The following is a 26,175-nucleotide window of genomic DNA, read 5'->3' as shown; positions in this document are numbered from 1 at the left end:
GACTTTGAACAGTCATAACTCAGTCATTTTTTAACCAAATCATTATATTCTTTTTGTATTGGTTAGTTCCACGAGTTAACTTTCAAACCCAACTGGTCTTACTGTAAAATATTAAATATCCGATTTTTGGCAGATTTTACAAAAAGGTTGCGCATACAGCTCTTTTTCTGTGATCACTATTTTTATCTTGCTTAAACAATGGTCTTAAACCCAACCATAAATCTTAGGAAAAATACCTTAGAAACTTAACATATCTAGTGAGTTATGGTTGAAATTTCGTGGCTTAAAACCTCACTGAATGGGCTACAAAAATTCATGAACCTCAGCCACATCTACACTTCATGCATTATTGCATGCAACTTTTCTTAAATTGTTTGGAATCATTACCCTCATTTCTCTTCTGAATACATTCTTAACATTTTTACTTTTGAAAGCCCTTGCATGCATGAGATAATCTGGAAAATTTCAAGAGCTTTTGTTATTTATTTGATTTATTAGAATTATTGCTAAAACCAAGGGCATAAATCATATAAAATACTTCCAGAGGTCAATAAATCCTAAATAAATTCATGGATGATACTTATGGGAATAATGACCCCTCACCAAATTTCAGCAATTTTTGTTACTGTTTCATACGATTTCTAATTTTCTTTTATTTAGGACATGATAAATTACAAAACCACTTTTTAGGATGTGAAAATTGTATCTAACAATTTTCGCATACCTTACTTGTGATGGGTGACTCAAGAAAATAATTTCAAGATTTTTCATCATGTCTAGCTATTTTTCCCAATTTTTGGTAATTATAATGGCTTAAAAATGGGAAAAATAGTTCTGATTATCCAAAATTCATGAAAATTTGCCAGGATATCATATTATATAGTAGGAGGTTACATAAAAATTTTGAATATTTTTCTCCACTGTAAACTATTTTTCCCTTATTTTCTAAAGTTAATTGCACTAAAATTCACTTAAATATACATAAATACCCAAAACCAGTTTATACATTATGAAAACCACTTTTGATATTTTTCCCAAGATATTTATACTGTAAATGATGTTACAAAAATTTATGGTAATTTATTTTAACTGTTTAATAATATTTCTTTAATTAATGACTATTTAAAGGAATAAAACAAGGAAAAATACAAATAACCACTGAAAAATATATTTTATATTTTTCCCAGCCTATTTATGTATAATAACAATTAAATAAAAAGTTTGGGTAATTTTGGAAACTGTTTACTATTTATTTCAATTTTTATTGAAATAAATGCTCAAAAATTATAAAATATAATTAAACAGCTTGGAAATCCATTTTTATAATTTTCCCAGCTTAGTATTGTGTATTAACAGTTAAATAAAAAGTTTGAGAATTTTTATCCCTCGAATGCTATTTTTCGTGAATTTATGTTGTTATTGAGACTTAAAATTTGAAAAATTAACCTTCCAAGGTTGTAATTAATCGCACGACTTGTAAAATTTCAATACATCAGAAAAAGTGTAACAAAATGATATAAATCCAATACTAAAACGTAAATTGGCATTTCCCTATATGTAGAGTTTAGTATATTAGCATTAGATATCGACATGGAAACTCACTAGTGCGTGTGTTTGGTGTCGTAGGATCCCGGTAGTAAAACGTTGGTGCATCCCGAAGTACCGCTTGTGTCTACACAAAACATCGTGAGTATTTACGCACTCCCCTATTTTCGGTTTTTATGTTTTGGGGTGGAAAAGCATGTCCAGAAAAACTACTGTTTGCATGTTGTATTTAAATTGAATTGTATCAAACATGATTGCTATTGTATTGCTATGTTTCTTTATGTATGTCTATGCAACACGGAACATGAGAACTTATCGTACTAAGGCCCTTCCCTTATCTCTAACCATTAACTCTTTGAGCCAATGGTCGTTATGGATAGCGCTATTAGGAATTGACAACTCCTCACTCGCCCGAATCGCTGGAGTGCATGATACCATATTCATCTATGGAACGATAAGCATAGATCTCGATAGGGCTTCAGTCATAGGTTTGGTTGAGACTCATTGTTTGCTCATACACATACAAACTCGTTTCTCGTTATAGCAATAAACTTGTATTCATTAATAGCAATCAACTTGTTTATCATTGAAGCAATGTACTTGTATTTACGAAAAGCCTTATTGTACGCTCGATTTTATAAACTTGTGATACTCACCAACTATTTTCATAGTTGACGCTCGTTTTACATGCTTTTTCAGGAAATAATTAGTAAGTGGATGTAAAGATTCATCATCATAGAGCATGTTGCATCGTGTTGAAGCTATTATGAAGCTATATTTTGAACAATGTTATTTTGAAAAACTTGTATTTTGTTTCTTTTGAAGCTATGGGTTGTAAACTTTTAAATACTGCTATGGTGATGTATCTTTATCTTTTGCAATGAAACCGTTATCGCTGTCATACCTTGCGTTTCCGCTTTAGCGGGGTGTGACAGAAGTGGTATCAGAGCTAAAGTTATAGAGAACGTCGGTTTTTCTTTAAGAAAACACAACCTATAACTAAAACTTACAAAGAAATTCTTTTTACATCAAACATATTACTAGTCTAATTAGGTCGGGAGTTGTATTATTGGACCTTGATTAAACATAGCCTGATCACCTATGTTTAATTAAGAAAAGATTTATACAAAGCTTGAGCTAATTATAATGGGAATATGTTCAACAAAAATATTTGAGAAAACCTTATTTAAAAATTTCAAAAGGTTAATTTTGGTGTGTGTAAGCATTGCATATTATAGGCATGCATTGTCATTTATTTCATATCTCATTGAAACTATGTCACAGTCCACTATGTCAAGATCGTCATCTTCCCGCGCTACCGCCTCAGCCGATGAATCCGGCTACGTCACTGTTATCCCTCGACGTAATCCCCCCGCCTCGATAGAAGAAGACCCATCAGAGGATACGGAAGATACTGGGAACTCGGTGGAGATCAGCAATGACAACGCCCCGAGTCAACGACGCGAGGCATCACCGACATCGGTGTTGCCACAGCCACCGCTCTATGGACTTCGCATTCGGAGGACAGCGAGGAAGAGTGTCCCCATTCCAGGAAGGATACCCGCCAGCACAGCAGGACATGGCACGGCAGGACCTAGCGGGGTAGGACCCAGCGATGCAGGACCAAGAGCATCCTCACCTCAGCAAGTCATAGGGATACCTGTCCGACAGCCAGGTATGACCCCGGAGGAGTCCCGGAGATTGCAGTCGATAGCAGCAGGCCTACGTCACAGTCTCGCTGCGATAGCTGGGCATCGAGAAGTTTTGGATGAAGTTTTAGCAGGAATGGAAATCCTGTATCAGCATTCGATGGAGACTGCTAACACTGCTAGTGCTGCTAGACAAGAGGCAGGTCATGCGATGACAGCATATTATGTGTTTGGTGGGCTGTTCCTGATTGTGGTGTTGATGCTTCTTGTTGGGATAGCGATTGGCTTTTGGTTCTGATTTCAGTATTTTGTTTTATTTTGTTTTGAAATGAAAACCCATGTTGGGTGTCTTTTGGGAAAAATATTTAAAACTTTATTTTGAGATTGACGTATTGGTTTGGCTTTAAGATTATTTCAAATGGTAATGAAAATTTTTATTTTATGTTTGAAAACTTTTACTATGAGGTCAAACCCTAAAATTTATTTGGTAAATGGTTGAATAAAAGAGATTTTTCTTTTCTCTCCTTTCTCAAATCTATATGCATAGTATTAATGCAACCCATTAATTTGACAACACTTACGGTTTTCAAAATGGTAGTGAAATACACATTATACATTATTTTATGTATTTATACGTATTTCTTCTCCTGTGTCATAGAACCATGTCAGGAAGGCCTAATCGCGGGCGCCCACAGAACGAAACGCCCGATGTTGCTCAAATGGTAGCACAACAACTCATGCAAGCAATCCCAAACATTGTCACTCAAGTAACTGCAGGACTTAATGCTAACCAAGGAAGTAGTGGAGGAAACCGGGGAAACAATGAAAGAGAATGCAACTACAAGTCCTTTATGGCCTGTAAACCTAAGGAGTTCCATGGAAAGGAAGGTGCGGTTGGGTTACTGAAATGGATTGACAGCATGGAGTCGGTCCTTCATATTAGCAAATGCCTCGAGCGCAACAAAGTTGAGTATGCATCTTGCCTATTCCAAGATAGGGCATTAACCTGGTGGAATACTCTAGTGCAAACCCGAGGCCGTACAGCAGCATATCAGCTAACTTGGGAAGACCTAAAGAAGCTGCTGATAGAGGAGTATTGTCCCAAGGATGAACTTCAGAAACTTGAATATGAATTCTGGAACCATTCTATGGTTGGAACACAAATAGAGAAGTACACAGTCCGATTTCATGAACTAGCAAAACTAGTACCTCACATGGTTACTCCTGAGGAGAAACGGATAGATCGTTACATCTGGGGTCTGGCACCAGAGATTCGGGGAATGGTTACCTCAGCAAACCCAACTACCATTCAAAGTGCAGTAAGCCTAGCAAATCGACTAACCAATGATGTGATAAGGATGGGAGCATCAGCAAAGGAAAGCTCTAGTAGCAAGAGGAAGCCAATAAATCAGGGAGAGAAGAAGTATGGAGGCAAGTCAGGGAGGGAGCAGAAAGTCTCAAGAAACTTTATGGTAAGAGCCCAGGAGCAAGAACCAGTGAAAACTCAAGGACAAGAAGTGCAGGAGCGAAAGCAGTACTCAGGGCCGCTTCCGAAGTGCAATAAGTGTAACTTCCATCACAAGGGAGCTTGCCCGGTGTGCCAAAACTGTAAGCAAACAGGCCATTACTCGAAGTATTGTAAGGTGAATAAGGAGGGAAAAAGGACATGTTACGAGTGCGGGAGTATTGATCATCTCCGTAGAGCATGTCCTAAACTGAACAATGGACCTGGTAACCATGGACAAGGCCAAGCCAGGCAAAACTTTCAAGGAAATCAAGTTAGACAACCAAGAGGTGTAGCCTTTGTGATTGGTGCAGAAGAAGCTCGTCAGAACCCTGAAGTGATAACAGGTACGTTCCTCCTGAACAACCACTTTGCATCAGTAATATTCGATGCGGGAGCAGATAGGAGTTTTGTTTCTTTAGCATTTAGACCGTTAATTGGCTTGAAATCGGTAAAGATGAGGATTGCATATGCTATTGAACTTGCTGATGGGTATGAAATTAGGGCTAGTGATATAATTCCTGGTTGTACTCTGAATTTAGCTGATAAACTCTTTAGCATTGACCTAATTCCTATAGAGCTAGGTAGTTTTGATGTGATAGTAGGGATGGATTGGTTATCCAAAAATAGAGCAGACATTGGTTGTTATGAGAAAGTCATCAGAGTGCCTCTCCCTAATGGAGAAACCCTTATCATACACGGTGAGAAGCCAGGAAGAAGTTTAAACATAGTATCAAGCGTGAAGGTTCACAAGTACCTGAAGAAGAATTGTATTGCATTCATGGCCCACGTGCTAGAAAGAGAACTAGAAGCTAAGCAACTCAAGGAGATTCCGGTGGTTCAAAACTATCCCGAAGTATTTCCGGAGGAATTGCCCGGTCTACCCCCTTATAGACAGGTCGAATTTCGGATAGACTTAGTTCCCGGAGCGGCACCGGTAGCAAAAGCACCATATCGCCTTGCACCATCCGAGATGCAAGAACTATCCGGACAACTTCAAGAACTTCTAGACAAAGGGTTTATTCGACCAAGTTCTTCACCTTGGGGAGCCCCAGTGTTATTCGTCAAAAAGAAAGATGGTTCGTTCCGAATGTGCATTGATTACAGAGAATTGAACAAGTTGACAATCAAGAATCGATATCCCCTCCCTAGAATAGATGACTTGTTCGATCAGTTGCAGGGCGCTTCCTACTTCTCAAAAATCGACCTTCGATCAGGGTATCATCAGCTAAGAATTCACGAAGAGGACATTCACAAGACAGCGTTTAGAACCCGTTATGGACATTATGAATTCTTAGTCATGCCTTTTGGACTAACGAACGCACCCGCTGTATTCATGGATTTGATGAATAGGGTCTGTAGACCATACCTAGACAGGTTTATAATTGTCTTTATCGATGACATACTTGTTTACTCGCGGACCAAAGAAGATCACAATAGACATCTAAAGCTAGTGTTGGAGCTGTTGAAGGAACAAAAATTGTATGCCAAGTTCAATAAGTGTGAATTTTGGATTCGGGAAGTACATTTTCTTGGTCATGTGATCGGTGAAAGAGGAATCCATGTAGATCCAGCTAAGATAGAGGCAATCAAGAAATGGGAGGCCCCCAAAACCCCGACAGAAATACGACAATTCCTAGGATTAGCTGGGTACTACAGACGCTTCATTGAGAATTTCTCTAGGATTGCTCAACCATTAACATCTTTGACCCAAAAGGATAGAAAATTTCTCTGGGAAGAGAAACACGAAGAGGCGTTTCAAATCCTGAAAAACAAGCTGTGCAATGCACCAATTCTGGCTTTACCAGAAGGATCAGAGAACTTTGTGGTGTATTGTGATGCGTCTCATCAAGGATTAGGATGTGTGCTAATGCAAAAAGATAGGGTCATTGCATATGCTTCCAGACAACTCAAACCGCACGAGAAGAATTATACCACCCATGATCTAGAACTAGGAGCAATAGTTTTCGCCCTTAAGATATGGAGGCATTATTTGTACGGAACCAAATGCACCATTTATACCGATCACAAAAGCCTTCAGCATATTCTGGATCAGAAAATGTTAAACATGCGGCAGAGAAGATGGGTAGAGTTGTTTAGTGATTATGATTGTGAGATACGATACCACCCAGGAAAGGCTAACGTAGTAGCCGACGCTCTTAGTAGGAAAGTAAGAGTGAAACCTTCCCGTGTGAGAGCTTTGGGAATGGTAATTCAGACAAGCTTGAAATCTCAAATCATTAATGCCCAGGAGAAAGCGTTATGCAAGGAAAATCTTCCAGGCGAAACTTTACATGGTTTGGAAGAAAGATTTGAAACCAAACCTGATGGAGTTCGTTATTTTAAAGACAGGGTCTGGATTCCAAGGGTTAACAACCTGAGAGACATGGTATTAGAAGAGTCTCATCGATCTAAATACTCCATCCACCCTGGAGCAGATAAGATGTACAAGGATCTTAAAGAGTACTATTGGTGGCCTGGAATGAAAAAGGATATTGCCTTGTACGTCGGGAAGTGTTTGACATGCTCAATAGTCAAAGCTGAACATCAGAAACCTTCCGGGTTGTTGCAACAACCTGAAATTCCCCAATGGAAATGGGAGCAAATATCTATGGATTTCGTTACCAAACTCCCTAGAACTGCTAGAGGTCACGACTCAATTTGGGTCATAGTGGATCGACTGACGAAATCCGCTCACTTTCTCCCTATTCGAGAAGATTTCAAGATGGAAAAATTGGCCCAAATCTACATCGACAAAATTGTTTCTCTGCATGGTGTACCCCTATCTATCATTTCTGATAGAGATAGTCGTTTTACATCTCGATTTTGGTGGATGTTACAGAGGGCACTAGGAACCAAGATAGATTTGAGCACAGCTTACCACCCTCAGACAGATGGGCAAACAGAGAGAACAATACAAACATTGGAAGACATGCTACGAGCGTGTGTCATTGAGTTCAAAGGAAATTGGGATACTCATTTGCCCCTAATTGAGTTTTCCTACAATAACAGTTACCACACGAGTATCCAATGTGCTCCATATGAAGCATTGTATGGACGCAAGTGTCGTTCGCCCTTATGCTGGACAGAAATCGGTGACAGACAGTTGACTAGAGTCGAACTTATCCAGGAAACATCTGACAAGATTACTATCATCAAAGATAAGCTTAAAGCTGCTAGAGATCGTCAGAAAAGTTATGCGGATAATCGTCGAAAACCATTAGAATTCCAAGTAGGAGACAAGGTACTTTTAAAAGTGTCGCCTTGGAAAGGGCTTGTGCGTTTTGGTAAGAAAGGAAAACTAAGCCCGAGATATGTTGGACCCTTTGAAATCCTTGAAAGGATTGGTCCGGTAGCGTATAAACTCCAATTGCCCCAAGAGTTAAGCGCCATTCACGACACATTCCACGTCTCCAACCTTAAGAAATGTCTAGCCGACGAAACATTAATAGTACCCCTGGAGGAAATTAAGATCAATGATAAGCTGAGCTTCGTTGAGGAACCGATAGAAATCCTTGACAGGGAGGTAAAACAACTTAAGCGGAGTAAGATCCCGATTGTGAAAGTTCGATGGAACTCAAAACGCGGGCCGGAGTACACCTGGGAGCGCGAGGATTACATAAAGGAAAAGTATCCGCAACTATTCCCATGCGATGACAAGCGATGATATAGAATGAATTTCGGGACGAAATTCTTTTTAAGTGGGGGATACTGTGACAACTGTCAATTCAGGTCATTCTTGGACTCATGCATCTTTATAATAACCATTCATGCACAACATGCCATGACCTAGTAGTATAAATTAGGTCAAAAATCTTGCATAAACTAGGATCCAACTAAGGTCTAGGACTAATATACTTGATACTTACAATTCTAGTAAGTTGCTTAGCTACAATAGGAAATGCCAATACTATAATTAGAATAAGCTTCAAACTTTGTTATAATTGAAATAGGGTATAAAACTCTAAAAATAAATTAAAACACTCTAATTATACTTCAACATGTTGTTGAATACCAAACAATGTTCCAAAAACCCTAAAGAGCCAAAAATCCAAAGTTATAAAATATAAAGCTTAAAAACTTTATAAAATTTGGCTATAAACTTCCTAGTATCAAATTATATTAATCAAATTATGGATTATACCAATGAACTAGAAATATAAATTACAAGTATTAATCATAAATTATTTGTTGAAAACAAGATTTTTAAATAAATCAAATTGCTTAATAAACATTTTATAAAAATGAATGTTTTTATATAAAATATGGGAGGGAAGTTTATAAAGTTTAAAATTTAGGAGAGAGGAGGCCAAAAGGCATGCAAAAACCGGCCATCACCTCTCCCCATGCCCTCTCTCTTCCCCAAAACACAATCATCAAGCCTAAACCCTTACTCCACCTCTTCCACTTCACTCTCTCACTTCACTCTCTTCTTCCTTCTCTCTAAACTCACGAAAATCCTCTCAATCCTCTGCAAAATTTCCAGATTTTGAATCCCTTGAAGTGTTCTTACTTCTCTCAAGATCAAAACCAAGGTAAACAACAACATCTTCTTCCATAGTTTCATGGTTAAACCTCTTTTTCTTCTTAGTCTTCTCTACTTTTCGGATTCTATGCCTTTCCATGGCTAGAAATCTTTATTCTCCCCTTGTGGTTTGTAGATTCTCACCATAACACAATGCATGTGTTAAAGATGGTGAAAATCCGGGATCAAACCCATGCAAGGAGTGGAAAAGAAGCACATATGATCATGTGACATCAAAACATAATATTTCATGTTCTTCTCCATTTCTTGTGTGTTCATGCATGAACGAAAGCATTAAACCATTTCTAGTACATCTTGGATGCTCATTCATTCCATGCATGTGTTAGAAATCGGGCCTTACCAAGGACATGCATGATGTTCTTATTGAAATACCCTAAAAATGCACACAAGCAAACATGCAATCTGCCAGATTATTTTGTTCGACTTTGAACAGTCATAACTCAGTCATTTTTTAACCAAATCATTATATTCTTTTTGTATTGGTTAGTTCCACGAGTTAACTTTCAAACCCAACTGGTCTTACTGTAAAATATTAAATATCCGATTTTTGGCAGATTTTACAAAAAGGTTGCGCATACAGCTCTTTTTCTGTGATCACTATTTTTATCTTGCTTAAACAATGGTCTTAAACCCAACCATAAATCTTAGGAAAAATACCTTAGAAACTTAACATATCTAGTGAGTTATGGTTGAAATTTCGTGGCTTAAAACCTCACTGAATGGGCTACAAAAATTCATGAACCTCAGCCACATCTACACTTCATGCATTATTGCATGCAACTTTTCTTAAATTGTTTGGAATCATTACCCTCATTTCTCTTCTGAATACATTCTTAACATTTTTACTTTTGAAAGCCCTTGCATGCATGAGATAATCTGGAAAATTTCAAGAGCTTTTGTTATTTATTTGATTTATTAGAATTATTGCTAAAACCAAGGGCATAAATCATATAAAATACTTCCAGAGGTCAATAAATCCTAAATAAATTCATGGATGATACTTATGGGAATAATGACCCCTCACCAAATTTCAGCAATTTTTGTTACTGTTTCATACGATTTCTAATTTTCTTTTATTTAGGACATGATAAATTACAAAACCACTTTTTAGGATGTGAAAATTGTATCTAACAATTTTCGCATACCTTACTTGTGATGGGTGACTCAAGAAAATAATTTCAAGATTTTTCATCATGTCTAGCTATTTTTCCCAATTTTTGGTAATTATAATGGCTTAAAAATGGGAAAAATAGTTCTGATTATCCAAAATTCATGAAAATTTGCCAGGATATCATATTATATAGTAGGAGGTTACATAAAAATTTTGAATATTTTTCTCCACTGTAAACTATTTTTCCCTTATTTTCTAAAGTTAATTGCACTAAAATTCACTTAAATATACATAAATACCCAAAACCAGTTTATACATTATGAAAACCACTTTTGATATTTTTCCCAAGATATTTATACTGTAAATGATGTTACAAAAATTTATGGTAATTTATTTTAACTGTTTAATAATATTTCTTTAATTAATGACTATTTAAAGGAATAAAACAAGGAAAAATACAAATAACCACTGAAAAATATATTTTATATTTTTCCCAGCCTATTTATGTATAATAACAATTAAATAAAAAGTTTGGGTAATTTTGGAAACTGTTTACTATTTATTTCAATTTTTATTGAAATAAATGCTCAAAAATTATAAAATATAATTAAACAGCTTGGAAATCCATTTTTATAATTTTCCCAGCTTAGTATTGTGTATTAACAGTTAAATAAAAAGTTTGAGAATTTTTATCCCTCGAATGCTATTTTTCGTGAATTTATGTTGTTATTGAGACTTAAAATTTGAAAAATTAACCTTCCAAGGTTGTAATTAATCGCACGACTTGTAAAATTTCAATACATCAGAAAAAGTGTAACAAAATGATATAAATCCAATACTAAAACGTAAATTGGCATTTCCCTATATGTAGAGTTTAGTATATTAGCATTAGATATCGACATGGAAACTCACTAGTGCGTGTGTTTGGTGTCGTAGGATCCCGGTAGTAAAACGTTGGTGCATCCCGAAGTACCGCTTGTGTCTACACAAAACATCGTGAGTATTTACGCACTCCCCTATTTTCGGTTTTTATGTTTTGGGGTGGAAAAGCATGTCCAGAAAAACTACTGTTTGCATGTTGTATTTAAATTGAATTGTATCAAACATGATTGCTATTGTATTGCTATGTTTCTTTATGTATGTCTATGCAACACGGAACATGAGAACTTATCGTACTAAGGCCCTTCCCTTATCTCTAACCATTAACTCTTTGAGCCAATGGTCGTTATGGATAGCGCTATTAGGAATTGACAACTCCTCACTCGCCCGAATCGCTGGAGTGCATGATACCATATTCATCTATGGAACGATAAGCATAGATCTCGATAGGGCTTCAGTCATAGGTTTGGTTGAGACTCATTGTTTGCTCATACACATACAAACTCGTTTCTCGTTATAGCAATAAACTTGTATTCATTAATAGCAATCAACTTGTTTATCATTGAAGCAATGTACTTGTATTTACGAAAAGCCTTATTGTACGCTCGATTTTATAAACTTGTGATACTCACCAACTATTTTCATAGTTGACGCTCGTTTTACATGCTTTTTCAGGAAATAATTAGTAAGTGGATGTAAAGATTCATCATCATAGAGCATGTTGCATCGTGTTGAAGCTATTATGAAGCTATATTTTGAACAATGTTATTTTGAAAAACTTGTATTTTGTTTCTTTTGAAGCTATGGGTTGTAAACTTTTAAATACTGCTATGGTGATGTATCTTTATCTTTTGCAATGAAACCGTTATCGCTGTCATACCTTGCGTTTCCGCTTTAGCGGGGTGTGACAGAAGTGGTATCAGAGCTAAAGTTATAGAGAACGTCGGTTTTTCTTTAAGAAAACACAACCTATAACTAAAACTTACAAAGAAATTCTTTTTACATCAAACATATTACTAGTCTAATTAGGTCGGGAGTTGTATTATTGGACCTTGATTAAACATAGCCTGATCACCTATGTTTAATTAAGAAAAGATTTATACAAAGCTTGAGCTAATTATAATGGGAATATGTTCAACAAAAATATTTGAGAAAACCTTATTTAAAAATTTCAAAAGGTTAATTTTGGTGTGTGTAAGCATTGCATATTATAGGCATGCATTGTCATTTATTTCATATCTCATTGAAACTATGTCACAGTCCACTATGTCAAGATCGTCATCTTCCCGCGCTACCGCCTCAGCCGATGAATCCGGCTACGTCACTGTTATCCCTCGACGTAATCCCCCCGCCTCGATAGAAGAAGACCCATCAGAGGATACGGAAGATACTGGGAACTCGGTGGAGATCAGCAATGACAACGCCCCGAGTCAACGACGCGAGGCATCACCGACATCGGTGTTGCCACAGCCACCGCTCTATGGACTTCGCATTCGGAGGACAGCGAGGAAGAGTGTCCCCATTCCAGGAAGGATACCCGCCAGCACAGCAGGACATGGCACGGCAGGACCTAGCGGGGTAGGACCCAGCGATGCAGGACCAAGAGCATCCTCACCTCAGCAAGTCATAGGGATACCTGTCCGACAGCCAGGTATGACCCCGGAGGAGTCCCGGAGATTGCAGTCGATAGCAGCAGGCCTACGTCACAGTCTCGCTGCGATAGCTGGGCATCGAGAAGTTTTGGATGAAGTTTTAGCAGGAATGGAAATCCTGTATCAGCATTCGATGGAGACTGCTAACACTGCTAGTGCTGCTAGACAAGAGGCAGGTCATGCGATGACAGCATATTATGTGTTTGGTGGGCTGTTCCTGATTGTGGTGTTGATGCTTCTTGTTGGGATAGCGATTGGCTTTTGGTTCTGATTTCAGTATTTTGTTTTATTTTGTTTTGAAATGAAAACCCATGTTGGGTGTCTTTTGGGAAAAATATTTAAAACTTTATTTTGAGATTGACGTATTGGTTTGGCTTTAAGATTATTTCAAATGGTAATGAAAATTTTTATTTTATGTTTGAAAACTTTTACTATGAGGTCAAACCCTAAAATTTATTTGGTAAATGGTTGAATAAAAGAGATTTTTCTTTTCTCTCCTTTCTCAAATCTATATGCATAGTATTAATGCAACCCATTAATTTGACAACACTTACGGTTTTCAAAATGGTAGTGAAATACACATTATACATTATTTTATGTATTTATACGTATTTCTTCTCCTGTGTCATAGAACCATGTCAGGAAGGCCTAATCGCGGGCGCCCACAGAACGAAACGCCCGATGTTGCTCAAATGGTAGCACAACAACTCATGCAAGCAATCCCAAACATTGTCACTCAAGTAACTGCAGGACTTAATGCTAACCAAGGAAGTAGTGGAGGAAACCGGGGAAACAATGAAAGAGAATGCAACTACAAGTCCTTTATGGCCTGTAAACCTAAGGAGTTCCATGGAAAGGAAGGTGCGGTTGGGTTACTGAAATGGATTGACAGCATGGAGTCGGTCCTTCATATTAGCAAATGCCTCGAGCGCAACAAAGTTGAGTATGCATCTTGCCTATTCCAAGATAGGGCATTAACCTGGTGGAATACTCTAGTGCAAACCCGAGGCCGTACAGCAGCATATCAGCTAACTTGGGAAGACCTAAAGAAGCTGCTGATAGAGGAGTATTGTCCCAAGGATGAACTTCAGAAACTTGAATATGAATTCTGGAACCATTCTATGGTTGGAACACAAATAGAGAAGTACACAGTCCGATTTCATGAACTAGCAAAACTAGTACCTCACATGGTTACTCCTGAGGAGAAACGGATAGATCGTTACATCTGGGGTCTGGCACCAGAGATTCGGGGAATGGTTACCTCAGCAAACCCAACTACCATTCAAAGTGCAGTAAGCCTAGCAAATCGACTAACCAATGATGTGATAAGGATGGGAGCATCAGCAAAGGAAAGCTCTAGTAGCAAGAGGAAGCCAATAAATCAGGGAGAGAAGAAGTATGGAGGCAAGTCAGGGAGGGAGCAGAAAGTCTCAAGAAACTTTATGGTAAGAGCCCAGGAGCAAGAACCAGTGAAAACTCAAGGACAAGAAGTGCAGGAGCGAAAGCAGTACTCAGGGCCGCTTCCGAAGTGCAATAAGTGTAACTTCCATCACAAGGGAGCTTGCCCGGTGTGCCAAAACTGTAAGCAAACAGGCCATTACTCGAAGTATTGTAAGGTGAATAAGGAGGGAAAAAGGACATGTTACGAGTGCGGGAGTATTGATCATCTCCGTAGAGCATGTCCTAAACTGAACAATGGACCTGGTAACCATGGACAAGGCCAAGCCAGGCAAAACTTTCAAGGAAATCAAGTTAGACAACCAAGAGGTGTAGCCTTTGTGATTGGTGCAGAAGAAGCTCGTCAGAACCCTGAAGTGATAACAGGTACGTTCCTCCTGAACAACCACTTTGCATCAGTAATATTCGATGCGGGAGCAGATAGGAGTTTTGTTTCTTTAGCATTTAGACCGTTAATTGGCTTGAAATCGGTAAAGATGAGGATTGCATATGCTATTGAACTTGCTGATGGGTATGAAATTAGGGCTAGTGATATAATTCCTGGTTGTACTCTGAATTTAGCTGATAAACTCTTTAGCATTGACCTAATTCCTATAGAGCTAGGTAGTTTTGATGTGATAGTAGGGATGGATTGGTTATCCAAAAATAGAGCAGACATTGGTTGTTATGAGAAAGTCATCAGAGTGCCTCTCCCTAATGGAGAAACCCTTATCATACACGGTGAGAAGCCAGGAAGAAGTTTAAACATAGTATCAAGCGTGAAGGTTCACAAGTACCTGAAGAAGAATTGTATTGCATTCATGGCCCACGTGCTAGAAAGAGAACTAGAAGCTAAGCAACTCAAGGAGATTCCGGTGGTTCAAAACTATCCCGAAGTATTTCCGGAGGAATTGCCCGGTCTACCCCCTTATAGACAGGTCGAATTTCGGATAGACTTAGTTCCCGGAGCGGCACCGGTAGCAAAAGCACCATATCGCCTTGCACCATCCGAGATGCAAGAACTATCCGGACAACTTCAAGAACTTCTAGACAAAGGGTTTATTCGACCAAGTTCTTCACCTTGGGGAGCCCCAGTGTTATTCGTCAAAAAGAAAGATGGTTCGTTCCGAATGTGCATTGATTACAGAGAATTGAACAAGTTGACAATCAAGAATCGATATCCCCTCCCTAGAATAGATGACTTGTTCGATCAGTTGCAGGGCGCTTCCTACTTCTCAAAAATCGACCTTCGATCAGGGTATCATCAGCTAAGAATTCACGAAGAGGACATTCACAAGACAGCGTTTAGAACCCGTTATGGACATTATGAATTCTTAGTCATGCCTTTTGGACTAACGAACGCACCCGCTGTATTCATGGATTTGATGAATAGGGTCTGTAGACCATACCTAGACAGGTTTATAATTGTCTTTATCGATGACATACTTGTTTACTCGCGGACCAAAGAAGATCACAATAGACATCTAAAGCTAGTGTTGGAGCTGTTGAAGGAACAAAAATTGTATGCCAAGTTCAATAAGTGTGAATTTTGGATTCGGGAAGTACATTTTCTTGGTCATGTGATCGGTGAAAGAGGAATCCATGTAGATCCAGCTAAGATAGAGGCAATCAAGAAATGGGAGGCCCCCAAAACCCCGACAGAAATACGACAATTCCTAGGATTAGCTGGGTACTACAGACGCTTCATTGAGAATTTCTCTAGGATTGCTCAACCATTAACATCTTTGACCCAAAAGGATAGAAAATTTCTCTGGGAAGAGAAACACGAAGAGGCGTTTCAAATCCTGAAAAACAAGCTGTGCAATGCACCAATTCTGGCTTTACCAGAAGGATCAGAGAACTTTGTGGTGTATTGTGATGCGTCTCATCAAGGATTAGGATGTGTGCTAATGCAAAAAGATAGGGTCATTGCATATGCTTCCAGACAACTCAAACCGCACGAGAAGAATTATACCACCCATGATCTAGAACTAGGAGCAATAGTTTTCGCCCTTAAGATATGGAGGCATTATTTGTACGGAACCAAATGCACCATTTATACCGATCACAAAAGCCTTCAGCATATTCTGGATCAGAAAATGTTAAACATGCGGCAGAGAAGATGGGTAGAGTTGTTTAGTGATTATGATTGTGAGATACGATACCACCCAGGAAAGGCTAACGTAGTAGCCGACGCTCTTAGTAGGAAAGTAAGAGTGAAACCTTCCCGTGTGAGAGCTTTGGGAATGGTAATTCAGACAAGCTTGAAATCTCAAATCATTAATGCCCAGGAGAAAGCGTTATGCAAGGAAAATCTTCCAGGCGAAACTTTACATGGTTTGGAAGAAAGATTTGAAACCAAACCTGATGGAGTTCGTTATTTTAAAGACAGGGTCTGGATTCCAAGGGTTAACAACCTGAGAGACATGGTATTAGAAGAGTCTCATCGATCTAAATACTCCATCCACCCTGGAGCAGATAAGATGTACAAGGATCTTAAAGAGTACTATTGGTGGCCTGGAATGAAAAAGGATATTGCCTTGTACGTCGGGAAGTGTTTGACATGCTCAATAGTCAAAGCTGAACATCAGAAACCTTCCGGGTTGTTGCAACAACCTGAAATTCCCCAATGGAAATGGGAGCAAATATCTATGGATTTCGTTACCAAACTCCCTAGAACTGCTAGAGGTCACGACTCAATTTGGGTCATAGTGGATCGACTGACGAAATCCGCTCACTTTCTCCCTATTCGAGAAGATTTCAAGATGGAAAAATTGGCCCAAATCTACATCGACAAAATTGTTTCTCTGCATGGTGTACCCCTATCTATCATTTCTGATAGAGATAGTCGTTTTACATCTCGATTTTGGTGGATGTTACAGAGGGCACTAGGAACCAAGATAGATTTGAGCACAGCTTACCACCCTCAGACAGATGGGCAAACAGAGAGAACAATACAAACATTGGAAGACATGCTACGAGCGTGTGTCATTGAGTTCAAAGGAAATTGGGATACTCATTTGCCCCTAATTGAGTTTTCCTACAATAACAGTTACCACACGAGTATCCAATGTGCTCCATATGAAGCATTGTATGGACGCAAGTGTCGTTCGCCCTTATGCTGGACAGAAATCGGTGACAGACAGTTGACTAGAGTCGAACTTATCCAGGAAACATCTGACAAGATTACTATCATCAAAGATAAGCTTAAAGCTGCTAGAGATCGTCAGAAAAGTTATGCGGATAATCGTCGAAAACCATTAGAATTCCAAGTAGGAGACAAGGTACTTTTAAAAGTGTCGCCTTGGAAAGGGCTTGTGCGTTTTGGTAAGAAAGGAAAACTAAGCCCGAGATATGTTGGACCCTTTGAAATCCTTGAAAGGATTGGTCCGGTAGCGTATAAACTCCAATTGCCCCAAGAGTTAAGCGCCATTCACGACACATTCCACGTCTCCAACCTTAAGAAATGTCTAGCCGACGAAACATTAATAGTACCCCTGGAGGAAATTAAGATCAATGATAAGCTGAGCTTCGTTGAGGAACCGATAGAAATCCTTGACAGGGAGGTAAAACAACTTAAGCGGAGTAAGATCCCGATTGTGAAAGTTCGATGGAACTCAAAACGCGGGCCGGAGTACACCTGGGAGCGCGAGGATTACATAAAGGAAAAGTATCCGCAACTATTCCCATGCGATGACAAGCGATGATATAGAATGAATTTCGGGACGAAATTCTTTTTAAGTGGGGGATACTGTGACAACTGTCAATTCAGGTCATTCTTGGACTCATGCATCTTTATAATAACCATTCATGCACAACATGCCATGACCTAGTAGTATAAATTAGGTCAAAAATCTTGCATAAACTAGGATCCAACTAAGGTCTAGGACTAATATACTTGATACTTACAATTCTAGTAAGTTGCTTAGCTACAATAGGAAATGCCAATACTATAATTAGAATAAGCTTCAAACTTTGTTATAATTGAAATAGGGTATAAAACTCTAAAAATAAATTAAAACACTCTAATTATACTTCAACATGTTGTTGAATACCAAACAATGTTCCAAAAACCCTAAAGAGCCAAAAATCCAAAGTTATAAAATATAAAGCTTAAAAACTTTATAAAATTTGGCTATAAACTTCCTAGTATCAAATTATATTAATCAAATTATGGATTATACCAATGAACTAGAAATATAAATTACAAGTATTAATCATAAATTATTTGTTGAAAACAAGATTTTTAAATAAATCAAATTGCTTAATAAACATTTTAAATAAATCAAATTGCTTAATAAACATTCTATAAATAGCATACGAAGGTTTCCAAAGAAAGGGCTCATTCTCTCTCATTTCTCTTGCGTTTTTCCTCATTTTCCGTGCTCGTACTACCCCGAAGCCCTGGTCGCTTCGTACAAGATCTGAAGGTCGATTTTCTCCCGAGGAATCCCGAGATTTCTGATGAAAATCCATTTCCCGAGACGAAACTCTGCCGTTTTTCCATCTCGCTATCTTCAAGTTGTCAAGTGAGTTCATACCCCTTTCTAACACACTTTAAATACATTTTTAAATACTTTTACACTCTTTTAGGGGGGGAATACAAGTAAACATACGGTTATTATCGTGTATTTTATAAAGTTTCACTTCACTTATATTATCAAATAAACCACTTGGAACTCATTACTATCATGGAAAACTCTTGTCATACTTTGTGTGCATTAGACTTATACGAAGCATATAATGAACTTTCATTGTTAAATCGTTTTATACATTCTAAAAACTTATGATTTTGCTTTATCAAACATTTTGAAAAAGGATAAACTTTGCATACAAAACTATCACTTTAATATAGACTTAATTGAGAATCCATGAGACGCGTACATCTTCAAACGTTACTTTTCTTTATTAGAAAGTACTGCAGTAAGTCCTGTCTATAACCAGAATCTCCCGCGACAAGAACGTGTCAAATGTGTATAGATCTATACGGGAAGTCATGATCCCGCACCCTGACTGTTAGCTACAGTCCGTCTTTTGGGGTGACAGTTGTCATAGCACTGCGACGCCTGAAGAACGTCGTTACAGGCATATTATGTTTAGTATGGTTATAGAAACTCATCGGATATACAATTATTATGATATTCAGTTTTGATGAGCGAGTAGTTATTAAAACTATTCTTCATCCAACCGGTTCGGTCTTCGCGTAGTTTTATTATATATAAAACTATGACACACTTACGAGAAACGTCGGTTTCTTGCAAATTTTCGGTCTTAGAGACTGGCATTATGTGTGAGGAAAATAAGGGTTTTCCCTGCATACAAACCAAATAACTAATAGGAAAATAAGGGATTTTCCCGGTGCAATCATTTACAACTTATAACATGAACAACTATATACATCTCATACTTTTATAAGAAAATAAGGGTTTTTCTTGGAAAACACAACAAATCGTATGTAACAACCCGTTATTTCATGTCAGTAAAGATCGAGTCATGTAACCTCCTTGAGAAAGGAAATAGAATATGAAGTATTCAAAAACTCTATTTGGAGTACACTATGTGGTAGTTATCATCTTAAGGTTTCCAAACATATAAATAACACAAAAATCCGAGTTATAACGAAGAAGTTATGCTCATTATAAGTTTTCCGACAAAAACCAGCAATACAAAGTTACGTAAAAACGCAAAGTTTCAATAAAACATTTTCTGACCTTAGGTGTCTAAATGAAAGTGATAGATATCGTTAAACTACAAACATGCATAAAAAGAACTCTCAAATCGGACATCATATGAATAAGTTATGAATTTTTAAAGAAATTCCTTAAACACGTCACTTTAATAAATAAATAATAAAAATAATTTCGGAATTTGCCAACGGAATCTAAATGAAAGTTGTAGATCGTAGTCTCACCTTCGCGGGGATATAAAGAACGCCAAAAACGGAGTTCGTATGAGGGAGATATGAATTTTTGAAGTTTGATAATTAATTTATATATAATTTTTATTCAAAATTCGGTATTATCCGAAGAGGAGTCAGCCTAGGGCTATAGTACGCGCCGCGTACCCTAGTACGCCCCGCGTACTGAGAGGCCACGGCCTCGGATCTTCCACGTCGCACGATCCGGAGAACCCGACCCGCTGTCCCATCCGACCCGCGTGCCAGCGACCCGTCCCATCCGACCCGCGAACCCAGGGATCTGTCCCATCCGAAGCCGAGGCAGTCGAGGCCTCGGTCATGCGTGACGTACGCGTACGCGCTGCGTACTAGCGTACCCCCCGCGTACTGAGGCAGACCAGCCTCTCTATAAATAGCATACGAAGGTTTCCAAAGAAAGGGCTCATTCTCTCTCATTTCTCTTGCGTTTTTCCTCGTTTTCCGTGCTCGTACTACCCCGAAGCCCTGGTCGCTTCGTACAAGATCCGAAGGTCGATTTTCTCCCGAGGAATCCCGAGATTTCTGAGGAAAATCCATTTCCCGAGACGAAACTCTGCTGTTTTTCCATCTCGCTATCTTCAAGTTGTCAAGTGAGTTCATACCCCTTTCTAACACACTTTAAATACATTTTTAAATACTTTTACACTCTTTTAGGGGGGGAATACAAGTAAACATACGGTTATTATCGTGTATTTTATAAAGTTTCACTTCACTTATATTATCAAATAAACCACTTGGAACTCATTACTATCATGGAAAACTCTTGTCATACTTTGTGTGCATTAGACTTATACGAAGCATATAATGAACTTTCATTGTTAAATCGTTTTATACATTCTAAAAACTTATGATTTTGCTTTATCAAACATTTTGAAAAAGGATAAACTTTGCATACAAAACTATCACTTTAATATAGACTTAATTGAGAATCCATGAGACGCGTACATCTTCAAACGTTACTTTTCTTTATTAGAAAGTACTGCAGTAAGTCCTGTCTATAACCAGAATCTCCCGCGACGAGAACGTGTCAAATGTGTATAGATCTATACGGGAAGTCATGATCCCGCACCCTGACTGTTAGCTACAGTCCGTCTTTTGGGGTGACAGTTGTCATAGCACTGCGACGCCTGAAGAACGTCGTTACTGGCATATTATGTTTAGTATGGTTATAGAAACTCATCGGATATACAATTATTATGATATTCAGTTTTGATGAGCGAGTAGTTATTAAAACTATTCTTCATCCAACCGGTTCGGTCTTCGCGTAGTTTTATTATATATAAAACTATGACACACTTACGAGAAACGTCGGTTTCTTGCAAATTTTCGGTCTTAGAGACTGGCATTATGTGTGAGGAAAATAAGGGTTTTCCCTGCATACAAACCAAATAACTAATAGGAAAATAAGGGATTTTCCCGGTGCAATCATTTACAACTTATAACATGAACAACTATATACATCTCATACTTTTATAAGAAAATAAGGGTTTTTCTTGGAAAACACAACAAATCGTATTTCAACTATTAAGGAAAATATGGGATTTTCTAGAGCTAATGCATTCATTTCCAAGACCACAAATCACAACTCTTTGCATTTTGAAACGCTACGTTTACTGGAAAACATACACCCATTTTGGAATGGCATCCAATTTTTCTAAACTACTTATGGACTCACCAACTTAATTGTTGACACATTTTCTTTGAAATAACTTGTATTCTCAGGAAATCGCTAAGCAGGTTGGGAATCAACTTTTGGGATTAACGCGCTGGCGTTAATTACTTCATTTTGAATGATGTTTATGTACCTTTATTTTGAACATGTAATGAATACAACTATGTAAACATCTTGCAAACTTATTATATATGGTGGTGTGTACTTTCCTTTCTATGAACTGTTATGATATTGAACATGACGTCCTCCGCCCCCGAACGTTTCCGCCGTTCTGGTTTGGGGGTGTGACAGATTGGTATCAGAGCATTGTTTATAGGGAATTAAGTATATCAAGACCATTTCTTTTTGGTATACAACTATAAACTCAACTGGGTAAAAACACTCTGAGTAAGAGTCATACTTTTAAAAATTTTAATTTTTATTTAGTTTTTGTAAAGTAGGCATGCATTCATTTCATATCAACAACATGGTCATTACCATAGTTAAAACAACATTGAAGTATTATATATCGGTTGGGCAGTGCAGGTATGCCTTGGGACATGTAATCGGAACTGGGAAGGATATAGCCTGATCAACTATATTTGTCCAAGAGCCGACTAAACATATGCCAAGGAGTGTCTGTAATGGACAACAAATTTTAAAATTTCCAAAAGCATAAAGAATATTGAGGGTGTATTCGAGTGCCGTCAACCATTAAACTCGAGAGTAAGTTTCATGTGCTCTAACTTATAGTAAACTTTTAACCCTATTCTCGTACAGTCTAAATGGCGGGATTCCATCACCCCAATGACCCCTACTACCCCAACCAAGGTAATGGTGGGTGGATCGAAGCAGATTCTGAAGAAGACGAAGAGCCTATAGATTTGGAGGCAGGGGATGACTCTGGCACGGATTCGGAGCCAGAAATTATAAATCCACCAGTCCTACAACCTCCCGTCCACGTGAGGAATTTCCAAGGACCCACTCCAGTGTGGGGAAGTCACCTCCATCATTGGAGCCAACAACAAAGCTTACGCCCTCCTTACGGCATGTGCCGAGACTTCTATGATGTGAGAGGCGGGGGATCAACTGATCGCGCACTTCCGGTCATGGTTGGCAAACTCGCCAACCAGTGCTATCAATCTGGAGTGCAAACCAACCGAATCCGAGAGATCAATGTGGATGTGCAAATTCACACGGCCGATATCAACCGCCTAGAGTTGATGCAGAACGACATCCACATTCGCGCCGAAGCGTTTCAAGCACAAGCAAACGCGGCCTTCGCAGAATTAAGAGAACAACAAGCTGCGTTTGATAGACGCCTCATGGGGTCGAAGCAGTCTGACACAGAGTCGAGCTCTAAACGCAAGGCGCACCGCAAGTAGTACTTGCCCAACTCTCAAATTTTGTTATAAACTAGGACTTCGGATAAAAGTATTACTTTCTTTAAAAATTTTCCGTAACCGGAGGCCTTTAGAGAGGCCAAGAAATTTTGTCTAGACCCCGCTGTAACACAACTATATGTTTAATATATATAAGGGTATACCGCTTTTCTTACCGTTGTTAATCATGCGCAAATAGTTCGATTCATTGGTGCATCTATTCAAACTTTACTTTCAAGCTTAAAACATTGTGTCAATTAAACTCAACTTCCTAGAACTATTAGAAGTTCATTCAATATCATTCAACTTTGAACTGCCAAAACTTATAATTTTCTTCCATATTTTTCTTTTGGCAGCAAGATGCCTCCTCGTCCAAACCTAAGGCCCAGGCCGGGCACGGCACCACCACCACTTCCACCACCAGCTTATGATCCGGCCATGGTTCAGGCTGCTATCACAGCAGCAGTAACTGCAGCCCTCTCGCAAATAAACTCCCAAGGGAATGGAGGGGCGGGAAGCAGCACGAATCATCCAAATCATGGCACTGGTCATGGCCAAGGAAGAGAATGTACCTACAAGGAGTTCTCTAACGCTAAGCCAAAAACTTTTAATGGAACAGGAGGAGTCATTGCACTAATGCAATGGTTCGAAAAGACCGAAACGGTCTTCGAGATCTGCTCATGCCTAGAAGCAAGCAAAGTCAAGTTCGCTGCCTGCACCTTTGTAGATCGAGCCCTCACTTGGTGGAAAAGCCATGTGAATTCAGTGACGCTCACTGTTGCCAACGCCATGAGTTGGGACGACCTAAAGGTTCTACTACTGGAAGAATACTGCCCAAGGGGCGTAGTACAAAAGCTTGAGCAGGAGCTCTGGAATCTGAAAATGACTGGGTCTGACCTAATCACCTACACCACTAGGTTCAACGACCTCGCTGCACTGTGCCCTACCATGGTCAACCCAGAATCAAAGAAGGTTGAAAGGTACATTTGGGGGTTGTCACCCCAGATTCAAGGGCATGTCCTAGCTTCCGGCCCTGCTACCTACAACAGTGCTAAGCGCCTGGCCCAGCGACTCATCGACCATGGAGTAAAACCCGGTATCATTTCGACAACTGCAAATCCACCTAGGGAAACTCAGGGCCAGAGTAAGACTTGGAACAAAAGGAGGGGACAAACTCTCCAGGAAAACCCCATGAAACAACAAGTGATAGCGACACACGCTATTACTGTACCTACGAACCCTTCCCCCACAAGCTCATACATTGGGAAACTTCCTAAATGCAACCGATGCAGTTTCCACCACCACGGTCCTTGCTCCAATCTTCAATGCACCAATTGTAATAAAAAGGGACATACAGCCCGCTATTGTAAAGGGCCAATCCAACCATCCGTTCCCACCACTAATACCGGGGTAAACCGCGCCTGCTTCGAGTGCGGAGACACAGGGCACTACCACAAGTACTGCCCAAGGGTAAACAACCGGAATACCGGTGGAAGGGGCCGAGTTTTCGCAATGGGACAGGATGAAGCCATTGCGGACCCTACAGTTGTTACGGGTACGTTCCTTCTCGATAACTCGTATGCATGCATTTTGTTTGATAGTGGCGCGGAAAGGAGTTTTGTGAGTCACGGCTTTAAAGGCCTGCTGAAATCAATACCACAGTCATTGAGTGAACTATTCATAGTAGAAATGGCCAACGGGAAAACCGAAGGCACTAAGGAGATATACTTAAATTGCACCCTAACTTTAAATGATCATCCATTCTCAATCAACCTCATGCCAGTCTCGATTAAGAGTTTTGATGTCATCATTGGCATGGATTGGCTGAGTTCTCATCATGCGGACATTCTATGTTACGATAAGGCCGTTCGCCTTAATCTGCCAACCGGCGAAACTTTCGTTATCTTGGGCGACAAACCAAGTACCACTCTTCGTATCATCTCAAGTATCCAAGCTCAGAAATGCCTACGCAAGGAGTGTCACGCGTCTTGGCACATGTTGTGGATGTGAAAGGCAAAGTCCAAGATATCAAGAGTGTGCCCGACGTACGCGATTTTCCTGATGTTTTTCCCGAGGACCTTCCAGGAATACCACCTGCGAGGCAAGTGGAGTTCCGAATCGATCTGGTTCCCGGAGCTACCCCAGTAGCCAAAGCACCCTATCGATTAGCCCCGGCAGAAATGCAAGAGCTATCCAGCCAACTGAATGAACTACTGGGAAAAGGATTCATCAGACCGAGCTTCTCACCATGGGGAGCACCTGTACTGTTCGTGAAAAAGAAGGATGGATCATTCAGAATGTGCATCGACTACCGAGAACTCAACAAACTTACCATCAAGAATCGATACCCCCTACCCCGAATCGATGACTTGTTCGACCAACTCCAAGGAGCCAACTACTTCTCCAAGATCGATCTGAGGTCGAGATATCACCAGCTGCGAGTCCTAGAGAGTGATATCTCCAAGACGGCTTTCCGAACACGATACGGACATTACGAATTCGTAGTGATGCCGTTCGGGCTAACCAATGCCCCGGCCGTATTCATGGATCTAATGAATCGGGTATGTCGTCCATTCTTGGATAAATTCGTGATAGTATTCATAGACGACATACTCATTTATTCAAAGAATAAAGAAGAGCATGGTCAACATCTGAGGCAAGTGCTAGAGACGTTACGGACTGAGAGACTGTATGCAAATTTCTCAAAATGTGAATTTTGGATTAGAAAGGTGGACTTTCTCGGTCACGTGGTCAGCAAGGAAGGGATCCACGTGGATCCATCAAAAATTAAGGCTATCAAAAACTGGTCGGCGCCAACTACACCAACAGAAATTCGCCAATTCCTAGGCCTGGCTGGTTATTATCGACGGTTCATCCAGAATTT

The sequence above is a fragment of the Lactuca saligna genome, chromosome 6, assembly GCF_052625555.1.
Source record: "Lactuca saligna cultivar CGN05327 chromosome 6, ASM5262555v1, whole genome shotgun sequence".
Classification (NCBI taxonomy): domain Eukaryota; kingdom Viridiplantae; phylum Streptophyta; class Magnoliopsida; order Asterales; family Asteraceae; genus Lactuca; species Lactuca saligna.
This window is presented reverse-complemented; position numbering follows the sequence as displayed.